At 41.4% G+C, this 19,678-nt stretch overlaps 1 pseudogene; it reads right to left on the bottom strand.

Moving 5' to 3' along the window:
- Positions 1 to 18,430: 18,430 nt before the first annotated feature.
- Positions 18,431 to 18,754, bottom strand: LOC110554218 (enhancer of rudimentary homolog; annotated as a pseudogene).
- Between the last annotated feature and the right edge of the window lie 924 nt (positions 18,755 to 19,678).

Below are 19,678 nucleotides of genomic sequence, written 5' to 3'. Positions count from 1 at the left end.
AGGAGTAGTGCAGCAGGACCACTTGACGGTTCTAGGTTTACTAGGTTTACTAGGTTTATATTGAAGAGCTTCCATACTTACTTCCATAGTGGCTGGGCTAATTTCCATTGTTACCAACAGGGTTCAGGTTGTCCCTTTGACTCTTCTGAGCTCCTCTAGAACCTGATTAAGCACTTAACACAGTTCCTTAGATGCTTAATATTTTATGTAAAGAACATAATATTACTAAAGATAACTGTGGTGTGTTTCACTTCCTACTGATTCTGTTTTTTTTTCACATGTTTCTTCAACTTGGACTTTACCATGAGTATGAATGGCTGAAGGAAACAGCTGAGATGAAAGGAATTCCTTCCTGGAGAGAGGACAAACTTGAAGACTTTCTGGTTCTGGGTTGAAGATGTGAAAAGGGAGGCAAAGTTCAGGTCCAGACCATCCCACACCTTGTTCCCTCCCCCCATATCCTTCAATGCTGCAATGGCAGACAAATAATGGTAGTTGCATTACATATTTTTCATCTTCTCTACATATAACTTGACTATAACAATATTATATCTCCTGGCAATGCTGAAGAAGCAACTTTCTTATGGTTTTGCTTCCATTGTTGATTTCCCTTTTTGGTGTGGGAGACAATAAGGTAAAGGATTCAAAGTCAGCTAGCCACCACTGTCTTCAAGTCTAGATGATCTTGGGAGGAAAATGTCTCACTGAAAGCTACAAAAAGGAAAAGAATATCTAAATAGTTTTTTTTTTTCTGCCTGAGCTCCGACTTTCTGACTCCCCCTCAGGTCACCTGGTGAACCTGCTGTGTCTGGATGAAGGTTCAGCTTTAGAGAGCTGCAGATTCCCTCGGCTCTATGTTTGTCAGGCAAACGTGTCTCTCATTCTTCACTGACTTTCTTCTCTCTTCCATATGGCCACCTGTGGGTTCTCTGATCCTTCCTGATTCCTCTCCTGAGATGGTATAACTGTCAAAGCTCTTCTGAAAAGCACAGTTTTCATAACTGCTTCCAGGGGCCTGTTGCTAACTCTGAGGTCTATTTGATTCGGGCCCCTCTTAATCAGTGAGTTGCCACACTAATGCAAGGAGTTGTGCGTAATTTCTTAATTTCGTCTGAACTCCAGATAAGTCCTACCTATTTTTGACACAGTTCCAAAAGGTAGCTATCAGAAAGTTTAAAATGGTAATTTAGATGGACCAGCTTCCAATCTCTATACACAGGAGGGATGGTGTGTAGGCTATTATTACATTGCAATACAAAATTGCTGTAAGGTACTCTGCACAACTGAGCCTCCAGGAAGACACCCAGCAGCTCATCCTTAGCATCAGAGTAGCCTTATCAATATACAGTGAAGTCCTACATTAACATGCAACTTAGGGGCTAGTTATCCTGAGTTCAGAAGTCTAATTAGTCTAATCCTGTTCAGGGACTAGAGCCTACTCATTCCATTTCCAGTTCACCTGTGTCTCTACTCAGTTCTCACATTTGATTTCTGTTCTGATGGTAACACTTGGCAGTTCAGCCCCAACCTTTCCACACAAAGGCCTAGGGATGAAATGTACTGGAAAACAGATGGCACAAAAGAGCTCAAAATGATTTTTAATTAAAATGCTTAGGCTTCTGCATTATCGCTAGAAAAGTGCTAATAAAATTCACTGTCAATAATTAGGGAGGACATTTGCATTGTGCTTTTCTAGGAGCTTCTCTTATTACTGGCTCCAAGTAACTATTGTGACTATGAGAAATAAAGTGAAATTGATACATTGCTCTTGAGTCATAGAAAGTCTGATGTTCTAATGTGTTACTGTGCTCCAAACCAAGTCTCAAGGGAAGGAAATTTGATGTCCATGGCTAAATTAAAGCTTCCTTTTTTCATCCATTTATCTATATAAGGTCATTTAAGACTGAAAAATTTTATGTAACTAGGAATAAAGTCAAAATAACAAAGTTCTGATCTGAATAGTTCTGTACGTCATGTGGTCATCTACCGTATAGACATGCATTACTACCTGTGAAACACCTAAATAAACACATCACAATGTCTGTGCACCACAACTGGGCATTTAAAATACTGGACATATACTTTTGAATTGTGCAGCTGTGTGTTTTGGGAATGGCTCAGTCTCAGTGACTGCATTGCCTTCTTTATACTAGCAGCTCACTACATAATAAGCTTGATGGTCTAGCCATTTGTTTAAATGCTTGCATTGACTTTCTGTTGCTGTAACAAAACACTTTTAGAATCAAATTAAAGGAAGAAAACTATGTTTTAGCACATCACCTCAGAGGTCTCAGTTTGTAGTCATTTGTTTGGTACCAGTGTTCGTGGGTCACAGTGAGACAGAACATTATGGTAAGGACCATTTTGTGAGGAAAAGATCTCCTATTATAGGGATCAAGAAGCAGAAAGGACATGGAAGAAAGGGGCCAGAGATATGATGTAACCTTCAAAGGCATGCTCAGCACGATCTGCTTCCAAGTCCTTAGGAGCTAGAGGCAAGAGGATTCAAGGTCATTCGTGGCTCTGCATCATTTCTGACTCTTGCCTGAGTTACAGAAGAGCTTAAAGGAAGAAAGAAAAGGCGCAAGAGAAAGAAAGAAAAACAGAAAGAAAGAAAATCTAAGTTTAATCCAAGGTACAACTGAAAGGAAAAGCAAGTTTGTTAATTTATTTTAAAATAGATTTCTCATGGTAAAACAATGAAGACCAGGAGATGGAAATAAATATCTTTAAGTGTTCAAAGAAATATACTTATGGAAATAAATTTTCATTGGAGACTGAGAGAAAATGCTAACATCAAGGCTGAGAAAATTTATCAGTTATAAGACCCCCTACAAAAGACTGCCAAAGGAGGAACTTAAATTGAACTTAAGAAAGAAGTGAGATACAAGAAACAAATAACTACAAAATTATATCTTGATATTTAAATATATTAACAATATGAAATTTATAGCATTAAAATTCATTCATTCATTTTACTGATTGTCTTTTGAGACAGTATCTGTCTATGCAGTACAGGCTGACACAAAATGTGTTATATATCCTATGCTAGCACTGAACTTAGGTTCCACCTGTCTTGGCTCTGTGAGCGGTATGGCTACATGTAGTCTCACTGTATGATTCTGTAACATTACATTTTCTAACGTAGGTATGGGGGTCTGAATGAGAAATGCCCCCCTCCCAAGTGTTTGGGCATTTTGACACTTGGTCTTCAGTTGGTGTTGCAGTTTGGGGAGAGTTAGGGGGTGGCTGGGAAGAAGAATGCCACTGGAAGAGTGCTTGGAGAGTTTAAAGTTCTCTCTGGCTCTCTTGCTGCTTTGTGCTTGTAGTTCAGGATGTGAACTCTCAGGTTTCTGCTCCTGGAGCCAAGCCTGCTGCTTGCTGTTGTTCTGCCATTATGGATGCTAGCCCTCTGGAACCATAAGCTAAATTAAACTCTCTATTCTATAAGTTGCCTTGGTCAAGGTGTTTTATCACAGCAACAGAAAAGTAGCTAATACAGAAGGAGACCACTTAATGAATTAATGTCTGATTTTAAAACCAAAAAATGTAAATTGGAAGAAATAAAATGAAATCTCATTATAAAATGTAGTACAACAAATGGAAGCAGGGTTACTATAGATGTCAGAAATGAAATTATATAATATCAAAGAAGTGATATCCTATCTCTGAAAGTTTAAGATATGAAAGAAAATTCAGGGAGATACAATATGCATTACAATTGTTATAATCATATAGTGACAACAACCTGCTTCATTGATCATTGACTTTGCAAATACATATATCTACAAGAGGGATGTGGGTATCTGAAGCTTTCCCCTCACTGTTCAGAACTTGGGACGAGCAGTGTGTTGATGGAGAAATTAGCCAGCCACAGCCACAATTGATGCACAGTTTTATTACTGGTCTTTGTTAGAGGAAAGCTTCTGATCCAAAGACGTTCATAAATAAGAAGAGGGCTCACAGAAAGCAAGATGCTGAGAGGGATAGTATTCCATATAAAGTCAGCTGCAACTACCTTTACCCAGGGAATAAGAGAAGGTGAAAAGCTGATGACTTGAGTAGTGGCAGAAACACAGCTACTTCCAGGAGGAAAACTGCTGCAGCCACCAGCAATCACATGGGGTCCCGTGTTCAGAGTTCTCCTCAGGGGTCTTTAATGGAGCACAACTGGTAGCATTATTGAGCAGCTGTTAATGCCCAGCTCTGCTGTTCTGCCTCCTAAGCCAACCTATAAACTCAGTCACCCAGAGAGACCACACTAAGTTCATTGGCTTGTATAGGGACAAAATGCTGAGAGTCCAAGTCGTATAGCTGACATTGAGAGATCCCGTAAGCAATGGGCCATGGCTAATTAAATCTGGTACCACCTATAGCTCTGAATCTGCTGTGTTCCACAATTTTGAGAGTCTCATTTTTGCTTTTCTCTGTCTATGACCTCCACACTGGTGAATAGCTCTCTAGATCCCTGGAAACCCAGAACTCCAGAACCCTATGCTTCAGTGGTCCCATTTCTGCATAGGCCTCCTCTCAGGCCTGTTCTCTTCAGGACAGTGGAGTACAGAGTAGTCAGTGTGTGCTCCTCTAGGGCTGACGCAGGGCTAAGTGATGGCTTTTTTCCTGAAGGAGACAACAGAGGAGCTTGGGCCCACAGGCGGAGATCATCATATCTATTGTCAGAAGTCCTTCAAAGTGCTTCTCCATGGGTGGGGACACTAGGATTGGTGTGATGGCTGTAAGTGGAGGCAGTAACTAGATGCCCCTTATTTGTTGTTACTTTTTAAAGTAAGCCGATGATATTTAGTTATCTCTAAGTTAGGCTGCTGTGGATAAAGTTGCAACAGCACTCATTCACGTACTCTTGCTTAATATTTCAAGATATGAATGAACCAGTTTATCTATTGCCTGTGGCAAGAAACACAACTTCTCCTTTCCACTTATTATCTCAAATTTGCAATTAAAATCCATCTTCTTGGGCACATTTTCAGAGTAGCACTTTTAAAAGAGAAGAGTAATAGTATTTTATTGTGGTAAAAACCTATAGAACTTGTTCTATTTTTTTTTAACCTGAGAGATAATTTTAATTTTTAAGAATGTCTTATTTATTTATTACTGGTGTGCATACATATAAGCTTGAAAATGTGTTATATGTTACTTGTATTATGAGCTTTGAAATTGTTAAGAGGACAGTGAGATGGTCTAGACTAAGGTAAAAGGTGCTGGTTACACAGGCCTGGCTAAACATAGTCCCATCCCCAGAACTGAAGTAAGGTAGAAGGAGAGAATCAACTCCACAAAGTTGTCCTCTGACCTCTGCACGTGCACTATGGCATGTGTGCCCCACCCTGTTATATAAGGAATTAAAAAACCCTTTTTTAAAGATAACTCATTTATTTTTTATTGTATGAGCATTAAATGGTGCTCTGCCTGCATCTATGTCTTTGTGAGGATGTCTGCTAGATTGGAACTGGAGTTACAGACATGGAGTAAGTTGCCATGTGGGTGCTGGGAATTGAACCCTGATCTTCTAGAAGAGCAGCCAATGTTGTTAACAGTTGAGCTATCTGTCTAGCCTGAAGACAATTTTTTATCAAATAATGCAATCCAGTACCCAGTAAGGAGTCCCTCCCTGCCCCTCCTTGTCCCTGGGTCCTGACAATCACTCTTTACCATCTTCCTCAGTGGACTTGCCTATCTTAGATGGTTCATAGAAGTGGAATCACTTATCACATGGTCTTCTATATATGGCTCTTTACTCTTAGTGCAATATTGACAAGGTTCATTCACATTGTAGCTTGTATTTCTAATGGTGTAGTAGTATATGGAATAAATCATTCTCACTACCAGCTTCTGCAAACTCCAGTGTTGAAGCCTGACTTCTCAGTGTGATGGTATTAGGGACTGGGACCTTTGAGAAAAAATTTTTTTGTTTAGATGAGGTTATGATAGTGTAAAGCCCATTATAGAATTAGGGACTTTATAAGAGAAGCAGGCACTAGAGTTCAATTCTTTAAATAATTCAGTATTTTATTTTATGTGTATGGGGCCTGTGTGCATGTTTGTGTACCGCATGCATGCCTGATGCCCCAGGAGTTCAGAAGAGGATGTTGAATTCCTTGGAACTGGAGTTCCCTGTGGTTGTGAACTGCCATGTGGATGCTGGGAATCGAACCAAGGTCTTTTGGGAGAGTAGCCAGAGCTCTTGACCACTGAGCAATCTTTCCAGCGCTGAGCTTCCCCTCTTTACTAGGGTACAATGGGAAGGGGAGGCATCTGCAAGCCAGCAGCTATAGCAGTTGGATCCTCAACCTGCCCCTTCCCCAAACAAGGAGAAGTGATATCTGTTGCTTAAGCCACCCTAAACTGTTTCTGGTATTGTAGCCTGTTATGACTAGGACAGTCACTAACGAAGTGTTAGCTCTAATTTTTCTCTTTCCATCCATTACTCCTCCTCCCTCGATTGTAATAAACACTTCTATTTTATTTTTATTTTTAAATTTACCTTAATTTTTTTATTGAGAATATCATATATAATACTGAATCTATATATCACTGCCACATTCCCCTCCCGACTCCCCATTCCTGTTCCTCACATGTACAACCTCGCTCCAACATTCATGACCCCTTCTTTAATTATTAATGTAACACACACACACACACACGCGCGTGCGCGCGCACACACACACACGCACACACACACACCAATCTACTGAGCCTTGCCTGTATGTACAGATGCCCATGCTTGATCATTTGGGGGTTGGACAGACTGTTAAACTCATCCTTGGAGGGAACTAGTTCTTCCTCACTCAGTAGGCATTGACTACTCATCACTCTATGTAGAGGTAGGACCTTCCATATTGGTATGTCAACTGGTGGTGTCACACCATTGTTGAGAGTTCATGGATACATTTTCCTTATCATGTCTAGTGGACACTAGCAACAGACATTCTGGTCCTCTGGCTTTTATAATCTTTCTGCCTGGCTCGTCTTTGGTGTTCCTTGAGCCTTGGCTGTAGGGTACTGATGCAGATGTATCAGTTGGGATTAGATGTCCCACTGACGTTCATTCTCTGCATTTTAGCCATTTTTAGGTCTCTGTAGTGGTCTCTATCTGTAGTAGGAAGTAGCTTCTTTGGTGAGGGGAGACTGCTGCACGTCCCAGACCGTGCCAACTCACTTCAACATCGCTTTTTAGAGAAGTTTTTAGTTCTCAGCAAAATTGATTGGAAAGAAGAGTGATGCCACAAACATTCCTTTAGGGATTATTAATTTCAAATGAGTAGACATACTGAATTTCATTTATGCATTCATCAACTGATTGGGCTACTTCTTCTTTGGTATTATAAATGATACAGTTTAGTTATTAAAGAAATAAATTGTGAGTGTGCGTGTGCATGTCTGTGTGTGTGCTCACATGCTACATGCCGTGGTACATGTGAAAGTCAAAGGCTACTCTCAGGGGTTGCTTCTTTCTCTCCACCACGTGGGCCTTGGAGATTGTCAGGCTTGGTGTCAGGCTCCTTTTGCCCACTGAATCATTGCACTAGAAGAGTCTACTTAAAACCTTTTCTCATTTATTCCCTTTAAAGATTTTATATTACTTCATATCAACAAACATGTAGAGTGAGGTCATCCACAACTTCATTATTCCAGCAAGTAACATTACAAATATATATATATATATATTAGTTTCTAGTTTGAATACATGATTTTGTAATCATATTTTAAATTGTGATATAGTTATGGAACAAAGTCTTACCATTTTAGTCATTTTTTAATGCAGATCAGTGGTGTTAATTATATGTATGCTACTGTGCAGCCATCCTCACTATCCATCTCTGGAAAGTTTTCTTCTCACAAGCTGCACCCCTGTGTTCATTAAAATCTAATTCCTCACCCCACCCCTAATATCACTATGACATTGACCTCTTGAAGTGTCTTATCTAAATGGAATTACACATTTGACCCTTTAAGCATGGCTTATCTCATCATGTTTTAAAATTCATTCATGTTATAGTATACAGCAATTTCCTTCATTTTGTGGGCAAATGAATGTATTTTATTATCCATCAGCATTTCTGCTGTCCTAAGAATCTGATTTGCTTTCCCTCTGGACTTGTGTGTCGACCCATCCATCGTCTGTGAATATTGATGGCTGCTTACTTCAACCCCCAAGTGTCTGCTGCCTCCAGATGGCCTGCTCCTCCTTCCCCTGCACACCGACGGCTAAACTGACTGTAACATAGCTGTATATGGACCTCTCTCCACAGCCCCAGTAGCTTCTCTCCTTGGTGAGAAAACCCCATTTTGCTTGTGCTGCCATGTTAGGACCATCTGGTCAGCCTTTACTGCATGTTCCCAGCCTGACTCCTCTTTGCTCCCTGTGTCTTATGGTCATGTTAACCACATGGCCCATGGGACCAGACACCCTCCTGAGCAAAACTTCTGCTTCTGCAGTCTTCCTGTCTGAAATGACTCCCACTCCATCTGTGCCATGTAAATCCTACCCATCTTTCCACATATAGGCAAAAATAATGTATTCTTTCTAAAAACTTACTCAAGGCTGCATAACTGTGAGTATTCAGAAAATGGCATGATAGGAAGGGATAGAATTAGAATGAGCTGAGTTAAAAGTTTGTTTCTAACACTTAATAGGCTGTCTTCTACTTGGTTATTACCACTATCACACCTTGCATCTTCCCCAGAATGATTGTGCTGCCATGCTTTGCTTCATGGATATCTGTGTCCCAGTTTAATCCCCCTGTTAGGTCTGAGAAAGCAGCAAGAAATACAGAGGAGTACCAGTTTGATAAACTGGACCTTGTAGAGGAATTTTTATTCAGAACATGGCTGCTGTGGCAAGGGATTACATCAAAAGACCTAGGTCTATGTGATCCGGCTGGAATGCAGAGATGCTACGCGCCTTCAATCCCTCTGGCCGGATAAGACATGCCTTTAGTACACCTTTAGTCCCAAACAATGAAAGTAAAGTTAGCTTGTAGAAGGAAGTACCAATGTTTGAAAGTTATGTCTAATTGAGGGGCAGACAAAGCAATGAATCAGAGAAAGATTGACAGAATTGGATATGTCCAACTCTCATGAGAAGAGAGAGGAAAGGGAAGCTACTTAGGGGAGGAACACAGAGAATTAGAGAGAGGAGGCGTTTTTATTGGGAGAGTTTTACAGAGACAGGTTGAAGATGAAAGCAAGGGAGACACAGGTGAAGACAGAACAAGCCAGAGAATGAGAAGGAGCCAGTAGATTAGAACAGATCGCTGAAGTTAGTTTGAGGCCAAGCAGAACATTCCAGATACCAAGAGAAAAGCCAGCTTGAATAAGTCAGCTGGGAGAGGAGTTTGAACCAGAACAGCTAGAGTTCAGAAAGAACTAGAAAGGGTGAGCTTATTCAGCAGTAACTCTCAGAGGCTGAAACATTCTAGGCCTAGATTAGATTGTATGAAGGCTAACGTTTCCAGGATTGGGCCTAGGTTAGCAGACAGAGGCAATAAACCTCCAAGACAACAATTACATCAGGTGAATAAAAGTTACTTTTATAGGACCTCCTTGTGGAACTCAGTTACTAGCTGGGTGGCTGAAATTTAGTCACTGGGAGTGGGAACTTTGGTGAGATCTAAGCTAGATGAAGTAGGTGATTTTCTTGAAAAACCTGGCACCTAGGTTCTGTTATACACGTGTTTACTTGATCTGTAATAATGTTCCAATCTATGCCTGTTCCTGGTGGCTTCAAGTCTGCATTGCTTTCCTGCTTAGGTAATGCTAGTTAAGGCATAAGTCTTATGTGGGTCATTGCTGATGTCCTCAGTTGGCAAAAACGTTTGTGGAGGGACTGGCCATGTTTCCTAGTTCCTGCTTGTCTCTTGTATCTCAGAAAGTTCAGTGGTAAGCAAAATGTGGCTAGTCTCTCTAACTGTTAATTTATTTTCCAACAAACTATCCTGCTGATTCCTCTACAGTTGTGCCTGCTGTGCTTCATGGAACATTCCTGATATATATTGGCTTTAGTTCTTTCCCCATAATCCTATGCTTTCAACTAGTGCTCTCTCTCTTTCCTTCCCTCTGTGTTTTTTCCCCCAGGGGTCAGAATTCTACGAGGGCCAGAGAGAATTAGGACTTGCAGAGTAGAGGGGCAGCTTGCCTCCACAGTGTGGACATGTATCATCCCCTGACAGCTGTCAGGTACTGAATGTGTTCCTCATGTCAAAGGAGCATTCTGAAGGCTTGACATTTGTTTCCTGGAAACTGCAGCTACCAGGAATTATGCTAATGTTTAAAGAAGTCTCTAGCGCAGTGGGGCTGGATGGCAGTAGGTCCTGGACATTGATGAACCAAGATTGGGCAGAAGTAAAAGATACATTGACAATTATAGTAAGAGATTTATTTTCATACCACTGTGAGGAACATGATTTAATGGGCATGAAGTTAAGAAGCGATGAAAAATTTGAACCATAATTATAAAAACCTTTCTTTAATAAAAGTATGGTAATTTTTTTCTTTGATGATGAATGATAAGATAACTGGATGAACAGAATTGTGTCTAAATGAAACTGTTAAAACAGGAAATGGGACAGATTTGACCCCTAAGTGATAATTTTCTTGCACTTATTTATTTATGTGTGTGTGTGTGTGTGCTTATGTCATAGTGCACACACACACACATGTGGACACTAGAGGAGAACTTACTTGGTTCTTTCCTTCCATCATGTGGGTTTTAGGGATAAAATCTAGACCAGCAGCTTGGCAGCAAGTGCCTTTCCCCTCTGAGCCATCTTCCCAGCCCCAAGCCTGCAATTTCCTATCTTCCTGACATTCTGAAAGGTTGAGAGAGAGTTCTGTACCCATGAAATATGAAAGGTTTCTTTAAATAAAATACTTAAGGATTATTTCAAAAGTTGATTATGAGACTGGAGATGGCTATAAATGGTTAAAAGCATTTGTTGTACGTTCAGGAGATCCAGATTAAGTTTCTGGAGCTCACGTGGCAGCTGATAACTGTCTGTGACTCCAGTTCCAGAGCCTCCAACTCCTTTTGGTTTCTGCAGGAGCTGCATGTATGCAAAGCACAAACATAAATCCAGACAAAACATCCATGCACAGTAACTACAAATAAATACATCTTTAAAAATGAATAAAACAAGCATCTGCTCACATAAGAGTAACAAAGCCTCATCAAATTTGGCTGTAATCAGTAGCCTGTGACCATGTTTTTTTTTTTTTTAATTCCAATGTAATTAAATTAGAAATAAGTATTAAGAGAATGAAAATCATAGTTTAAAACACTCACAAACAGGAAGAACCGGTCATCATCTACCAAGGAGGCTACACGCATGATTGGTCAGAAAAGACCTGTACTGCTCCCCGGCACTAATCTGAGGGACTCCAGAGAATGGGCCGTGCCAGGGGCCCCCTGCTGAGTCACCAAAACTGTTGATGGAAAATACAGTTCTCTGCTAAAGGAACTCAATGGGTTATTAAAGAAAAATAAAGAACTGAAATGAGGAGGGGGAGGAGGAGGCATGAGGGGAATCCAAGAGGAGTTGGAAGGGGAAGAGGAAGCTGAAGATAGTCAAAATATATTGTGTGTGTGTGAAATTATCAAGGAATGAATAAAAACTTAAAAACACAGCTTTTAGTTAGAAAGGAATAATAGTTTATTTTAAGCCAAATATGAGTGACAGTGGCCTGGAACTTGAAGTTTAGGCTGTCCTGAAGGATATATCCTACTATAGAAGTGGTCACATAAAATTTTAAAGCCACAGAACAAAAATATAAATCAGCACATGAACCAAACACGCTGGTGAGAATATCTGTCGGGTAGGTGGGTTAGAGCTAAGCAGAAGTCTCCGCTATAGGTCTGATACCTTCTGGTGACATTATTAGGCTTTGGCATGGTGGAAGGTAGTGGCTTGACAATTTAATACATTGCAGAAAATTTACCTGACATTCCAAAGGTTTTTAGGTTGGATACAGAGGCTGGTGAGAAATGTCTATGAAGGAGATTAGAGATGGCCCAAGATAATTTTAGCTTTGGATAGGCAGCAATTTCAACTCTCCGTGGTCACGAAGTTTTAATCAGTCAGTCTGTAGAACTTTTTCAGGGAACTTCAATGCACATGTGAAAACATCTTCCTTGGAAGAGGAAATATCCTTAGAGCAGTGGTTTTCAACCTTCCTATTTCTGTGACCCTTCAAGACAGTCCCTCATGTTGTGGTGACCCAACCATAACATTGTTTTTGTGACTACTTCATAACTATAGTTTTGCTCCTGTTATGAATTGTGATGTAAATATCAGATATACAGGATCGTAAAAGGGTCATTTGAAGGGTTATCGACACAGAGCCCACTGCCTTAGACCTTGCTAAACAGACTCTCTGGTTGAAGCTATAATCCCTGCTTGTATTGGAAGCTCCATTCTCGGGGATGCAGTGTGGGAATGGATGAAGAGAGACATCTAAAGAGTCGGCATGAGGTAAGTGGAAAGAGCCCACAGCCTCCAGAGTTTTAAGTCTGCAGTCTGGCGCTTAGCAATTTCCAGCTGTCTTTCCTTAGGCAATGTAATTTTAAATACCTTTAATTTCTCCAAGACTTGGTTTTCACATCTACTGCTTGTGGAATAATCATACCACCTTTATTACAGGGTCGTTGTGAGACTGAGAAATAAGGAATGTGGAACACCTGCACATAATAGCGACCATCATTATAATTACAGTGTTGCCTAAAATACCCACTAGGCTCAGCTCAAACTCTTCAGGAAAAGGAACGATTTCAGATGGCCCTCATTGCTCCTGGCACCACAAACTTGCACGTATCTGTTAAATGATGTCTGTGCAGCTATTAAGATTCTTTTTCTACATGGCTGGAGCTCAGACTTTCCTGGTGCAATACTTTTGTGCTAGGATCTGCACAGAAGGGATTTCAGTGGTTGCCATTCCAGCTTGCTTTCCTTAGGGAGCTCCTCTTTATCCATTTCCCTACTGGCTCTTTCCCACAGCAGAAGCTTTTCAGGGTGTATGTTGCTCAACTGGAACAGGAGCACATGGCTTGGGTAAATGCAATCAGCATACTCCTAAGAAATCGCAATGAGCCCTCCGGAATCCAAGTGCTTGCCATTTTTAGAGAAACTTGGATGTATATTCCAGTCCTCTCCCTCAGTGAATAGCAAAATAAAAGCCAGTGGATGTTCTGGTTACAATGTAGAATAGCTGTCTGGTATGATAGCTCAGAGGGTAAAGGCACTTGCTGCTAAGCCTGATGATCTGGATTTAATCTTGAAGACCTCCCCGGGGTTGGCAGCTGGAACATGGCACTGTGTGCATTATTGGGAAGAGTGCTGGTACCTGTGTGTGCTATGTTATCCTCCTACCTCAGAATAAGGGTGACACTAATGACTCACTCAGAATAAAGGTGACACCAATAACCAGCTCAGAGTAAAGGTCTTCACTCCTGGCCTGAGTTACCTTTGTAAAACTGGAATAAGGGACTTTTTTTTTTTAAATTTTTGTTTTATTTTATTTTTAATTACACTTTATTTACTTTGTACCCCCCTCTAGTTCTCTCCCTCCTCCCCTCCCAACCCTTCCCTTCCTCCCTCTTCTCCACGCATGCCCCTCCCCAAGTCCACTGGTAGGGGAGGGTTTCTTTTTCTTCCTTCTGATTCTAGTCTGTTAGATCTCATCAGGAGTGACAGCATTGTCTTCCTCTGTGGCCTGGTAAGGCTGCTCCCCTATCAGGGGGAGGTTATGAAAGAGCAGGCCAATCAGTTCATGTCAGAAGCAGTCCCTGTTCCCATTACTATGTAACCCACTTGGACACTAAACTGCTGTGGGCTACATCTGTGTAGGGGTTCTAGGTTATCTCCATGCATGGTACTTGGTTGGAGTATGAGTCTCAGGAAAGACCCCTGTGTTCAAATTTTTTGGTTCTGTTGCTCTCCTTGTGGAGCTCCTGCCCTCTCCAGATCTTACTATTTCCCACTTCTTTCATAAGATTCCCTGCCTTCTGCCCAAAGTTTGGCCATAAGTCTCAACACTGCTTTGATAGTCTGCAGGGGAATAAGGAACTTAAGAATCTTAATGGTTTGGACTTCTCTTGAATCAAGTGGACATTGGTGAGATAATCACAACTATTAAGAATTTCAGATACAGAAGTTAAAAAGCAACAAATCAAGTAAGCCAATTAAAAAGTGGGGTACAGAGCTAAACAGAGAATTCTCAATAGAGGAATATCAAATGGCAGAGAAACATTTAAAGAAATGTTCAACATCCTTAGTCATCAGGGAAATGCAAATCAAAACGACCCTAAGATTTCACCTTATTCTTAATAGCCAGAACCTGGAAACAACCCAGATGTCCCTCAACTGAGGAATGGATACAGAAATTGTGGTACTTTTATACAATGGAATATTACTCAGCAATTAAAAACAAGGAAATCATGAAATTTGCAGGCAAATGGTGGGAACTAGAAAAGATCATCCTGAGTGAGGTATCCCAGAAGCAGAAAGACACACACAGTACATACTTACTTGTAAGTGGATATTAGACATAAAATATAGGATAATCATACTAAAATCTGTACACCTAATGAAGCTAAGCAAGGAGGAGGACCCTGGGTAATATGAACAATCCTCACTCAAAGGCAAACTGGACGGACATTGGAAGAGGAAGAAAACAGGAAACAGGACAGGAGCCTATCACAGAGGACCTCTGACAGACTCTACCCAGCAGTTTATCAAAGCAGATGCTGAGGCTCAGAGCCAAACTTTGGGCAGAGTGCAGGGAATCTTATGAAAAAGGGGGGAGATAGAAAGACCTGGAGGGGACAAGAGCTCTACAAAGAGAGCAACAGAACCAAGAAATCTGGGCCCAGGGGGTCTTTTCTGAGACTGATACTCCAACCAAGGACCATGCATGAAGATAACCCAGAACCCTTGCTCAGATGTAGCCCATGGCAGCTCAGTCTCCAAGTGGATTCTGACATAAACTCAGCAGTTGGCTCTTTGATAACCTCCCCCTGAGGGAGGAGCAGCTTTTCCAGGTCACAGAGCCACCAGGATGATACAGTAGTAATGGGTCAAGATGATGCTAGGATAATAGCAACGAGAGCAAGAGGTAGTATTAGGTCTTTAGAAGAGTGAATTTGTCTGAGCTGTTTTCCCCTGATTCCTTTCTTCCCATGTCCAGTTTAGACAGTGTGACCTCTTTGCAATTCATTGTACAAATTTACATACTTACATGATGCCAGGTTCTGTTCTATGTATTTTTAATCATTATTATACAGGTATCACCATTATCCATACTTTGTAGAAGCACATGAGGAAGGATAATGGATTTGGGCATGGATAGCCAGACTTTTACCTACTTTATTGGGTACTTTTTCCTACCTCTCTACTTACCCCTATCCCTTCCAACCCCCAACACTAAGAAGGAGAGAAAGAAGGACAGATGGGAAAGAGGGTGTTGATATCATTAAAATACTTCCTGCTGATTAGAGGCACTGAGGTCCTTGGGGCGAGTTTGATCTTTGTTGTCAGGATATCTTCAGCTGGCAAACAGCAATCCAGCAAACAACAGCAACCAGCAGGGGCGGCGGGGGTGGGGGGGAAGGGGGACAACAGGGGGCAGCGGTGGGGGGGAGGGACAGCCGCCACCCCACTCCCTCAGGGTTCTAGCATTATATACCCTCTGGAGAGCCCCTGGCATCCCAAATGTAAACTATCTTCAGCTGGCAAAAATCAAGCTCCTACTGGAGCACAAGGCAAATTATAGTCGGCTGCTGTGGTCAGTCTGAAGCAGCCCCATATCCCACACCTGGGATTGAAACAAAAACATTCACACATTTCTGTGTTTTTAAAGAAAGCAAAATTCTCAGTACAGGCATGTGCATACTAGTAAATAGCGGAGCCAGGACTCAAAACCAGGTTACCAGGGCAGTGTTGAGGCACAGCCTTTATACCATAATGATTTTCATAGGCAGCAAGCAATTTCTTCCTACCTGCCATCCGCCAGTTTTTCTGTTTAGATTTTTGACTCCATCTTGTGTTTTATGTCATTTAACTCATTCAGTTCTATGGAGTGTGCAACAGCCAGCAAGCCAGCCTGGAATGGTAAAGAACTCCCACTCAGCTCAATGATTCCCGTCTGAATAATGCAAACGGTTCAAGTTCCAGTCTTTGCATCTGGCATTCACAGTGACAACCTGTGCACTAGCTGTCATTCAAGAACTGTGAAAAGTGAGACAGAACCTCCATATGTTAACAATTCCCAGGCGTTTCAGGAGGCCACAGCTGAAGTAGGGTGCAGAGGGAGGGAAAGAGCATAAAGAATGCAGCTTGTGAAAGTCTGAAGTGAGTGCATCTCCATCCTTTTTAGATCTCCTGTTTAATTGATTTATAGAAACAAATAAAGCAGGGAAATTGTTTTTCAAAGCCTGAACTAGGAATCGGACTTATGGCTCTTCCATTCTCACTGAGATTTTATTTTATGTGTGTGGGTGTTTGTCAGCGTGCATGTCTTTGCACCATGTGTGTGCCTGGTGCCCACAGAGGCCATCAGATCTCCTGCTGGCAGAGTTATAGATAGTCGTAAGCTGCTATCCCAGTGATACTGGGATTTGAACATTGAACATGCTCTTCCTCTGGAAGAGCGGCCAGTGCTCTTAACTGTTGAGCCATCTCTCAAGCCCCGTCATGGTTCTTTCTTTACTGTTGCCCAAGAAGATGACAACTGTTTTATTGATGGTAAATATCCTTTTTTTTTTGTAATTATATTTGTTGACTATACATTTCTGCTCTAAGCAAACAAATATATGTATAAAACATAAGCAAAATATATCGGGGCACAGGGGTCTTCTATGAGACTGTTTCTCCAACAAAGGACCATGCATGGATATAACCTAAAACCCCTGCTCGGATGTAGCCCATGGTAGCTCAGTGTGCAAATGGGTTCCCTAGTATGGGGGACGAGGATTATTTGTGACATGAACTCAGTGACTGGCTCATCAATCTCCCCCACCCCACCCCCAACCCCACCCCTAAGAGAGGAGCAGCTTTGCTGGGCCACAGATAAGGACATTGCAGCCAGTCCTGAAGATAACCTGATAGACTAGGGTCAGATGGAAGGGGAGGAGGACCACCCCTATCAGTGGACTTGGAAGGGGTAGGAAGAAGATGAGGAAGGGAGGGTGGGATTGGGAGAGAAAGAGGGAGGGGGCTACAGCTGGGATACAAGTGAATGACCTGTGATTAAAATAAAATAAAATTTTAAAAAAGTGGACCAGAAAAAAAAAACCATAAGCATACAACATAGAAGTAATAAATATACCTGTGGGCTAGCTATATCATCTGAAACCATTTACTTAACCTGTCTGGGATTTTGTTGTGCCATTCATAAATTGCGAAAGCAAAAGTCCGGTCTAAAGTATCATGATTATTGAGAGAGCCATTGATATAACAATATATATCATTTAGGCTGCTGTGTTTTCTGATTTCCCTCACAGTTTCTCTCATTGTCTCTGCACAGCAGACAGCTCCATTCCTGTATTATACAGGAGTGAACTAATGTCGATATGTTAGATGGCTGGGTTGCCACCATCCATTTAGTAGATGGCAGCACAGGGCATTTCTCTCCTTATCCAGCAAGGAAGTGTTGACATTTAGTACAGCATCAATATGACACTCAGAAGGGGGTTGGCATGCTCAATCTTTTTATTTAGCTCTCAGGTATGCAAATAATATAAGTTCATCTAAGCATCATAGAAATGGGATCTACAGATGCGTTTTAATTCTATCTTATAAATTGCGGTACACTTCCCCAGGTCACTTTTCTATATCACCACCACTATTATCAATAATATTTAAGCTTGCATCCTGATAGCATATTATCAAACTCCTTTTAGAAGATACATGCATTTACCAAATTTGCTTTTGAAGTGAATAGGGAGGAAGCTGAGACTGTGGCTTTCAGACACAGATGCCACAGCCAGTGAAACTTGTATCTGCTTGAGGTGATAGACCATGCATTTTTTTGTTTTTTTAACAACTACAGACCATTTCTTTATTTTTCACTAAGACTTTCCCGGAGGACATAACTAATCTTGTTACCACCCCACCCCCCAAGGAGGATTAGTGCCCTCACTGCTATAAAGCAGGTGCAAACAGTTTCAAGGACCAGAACCAACCTTAAATGGCAAAAATGCTTTCTACTATAATTATAAAAAAAAATATTTGGTTAAAAAACAAAAGAAAAAGAAAAGGCGCAAAGGGGCAATGGCGGTTTCAGAATGAAAAGATCATTCTCGTTTCACGTCATACATTCAGTCTTGGCTCTAGTGTAACAGAATGGAAACGGGATTACTATCATACAAAATGTTCACTGCAGCACACTGTATGCACCTGTTTCAAGCCCGGCCCAGCCTCTAATGCTTCCAACTCAATGACTTCCAAGCCTGTTGGGCCTGTCGACGGAAGAACACATAGATCTTCTCTTTGATCCCAGTTATAAAACTGGTACATCTGTGTATCAGCTCGGTAAACAAGACAGCTGAGATCTGCCAGATCATCAACAAAATCAAGCGACTGACTCATATGCGATGGAGAGGCTGCTGGGATTCATTCTCCTCAGATGTTCTTCATACATTTTACAAACACCTTCCATGCACTCATTCACAGACTCATAGTCAAGGTAAGTCCTGCTCCTCTGGCCTCTTGGTAGACTGTACCAGCAAAATGGCGTGAGACATTGTGCCAAACGCTTGGCTGCAGCCGCCGCTAACACCGCGGCCACACAGGAGCTCGGCCTCAAAGCCGCCAACAGTCTATGATTTTAACTGAGGTAACTATTCCCTCGCAGACTGGGGAGCTGGCTGCCCTCCCTTCAATCAGCCTGATGAGCTGTTTGACAGAGCTCAGTGGCTGTTTTGATCTTTCACAGACACAGTCTCAGCCACTAAAGACAGCAGGAAATCAGCCATCTACCAAAATCTCAACAGCTGGAGTCCTTGGGCTGGTAATAACTTAATTTGAAAAATTTGAATGTCTTGCATTGAAATGAGAAACTGAATATTTTTAAAAAGATTTGAGAGGCAGACTATAAAATGTCATCACCAGCAAGGGACATCAGAAATCACCGGATTTAGTACATATTTTATGTTATAGTGAAGAAATGTGAGTTCCAAAGCTGGGAAGAACATTATCTTGCACATGTACTTAATTTGACTTTTTTTTTTAAGTTACCTAGGAAGTATTATCATTAAGTAAAATATTGTTGTTTTTGTTTCTTTTAGACAGGGTCTCTCTTTACAGCTTGGATGGCCCAGAGCAGTGGCTCTCAACCTATGGGACATGATCCCTTTGGCACACTTCTATTTTCAAAAATATTTACATTAGGATTCATAACAGTAGCAAAAGTATAGTTATGAGGTTGCAATGAAATTATTTTATGGTCACCACAACATGAGGAACTGTATTAAAGGGTCACAGCATTAGGTAGGTTAAGGACTGGCCGAGAGCTTACTATGTAGACCAGGCTGGAGTCCCACTCGGAGAGATAGGCCTGTCTCTACCTCTGCTTCCTGAGTGCTGGGATTAAAGGTATGTTGCCACCATGCCTGATTTGGAATAAAAAGTACCATAGCTGAGAAGCAGAGGCAGGCAGATCTCTGTGA

The sequence above is a fragment of the Meriones unguiculatus genome, chromosome 14 (genome assembly GCF_030254825.1).
Source record: "Meriones unguiculatus strain TT.TT164.6M chromosome 14, Bangor_MerUng_6.1, whole genome shotgun sequence".
NCBI lineage: Eukaryota > Metazoa > Chordata > Mammalia > Rodentia > Muridae > Meriones > Meriones unguiculatus.
This window is presented reverse-complemented; position numbering and strand designations above follow the sequence as displayed.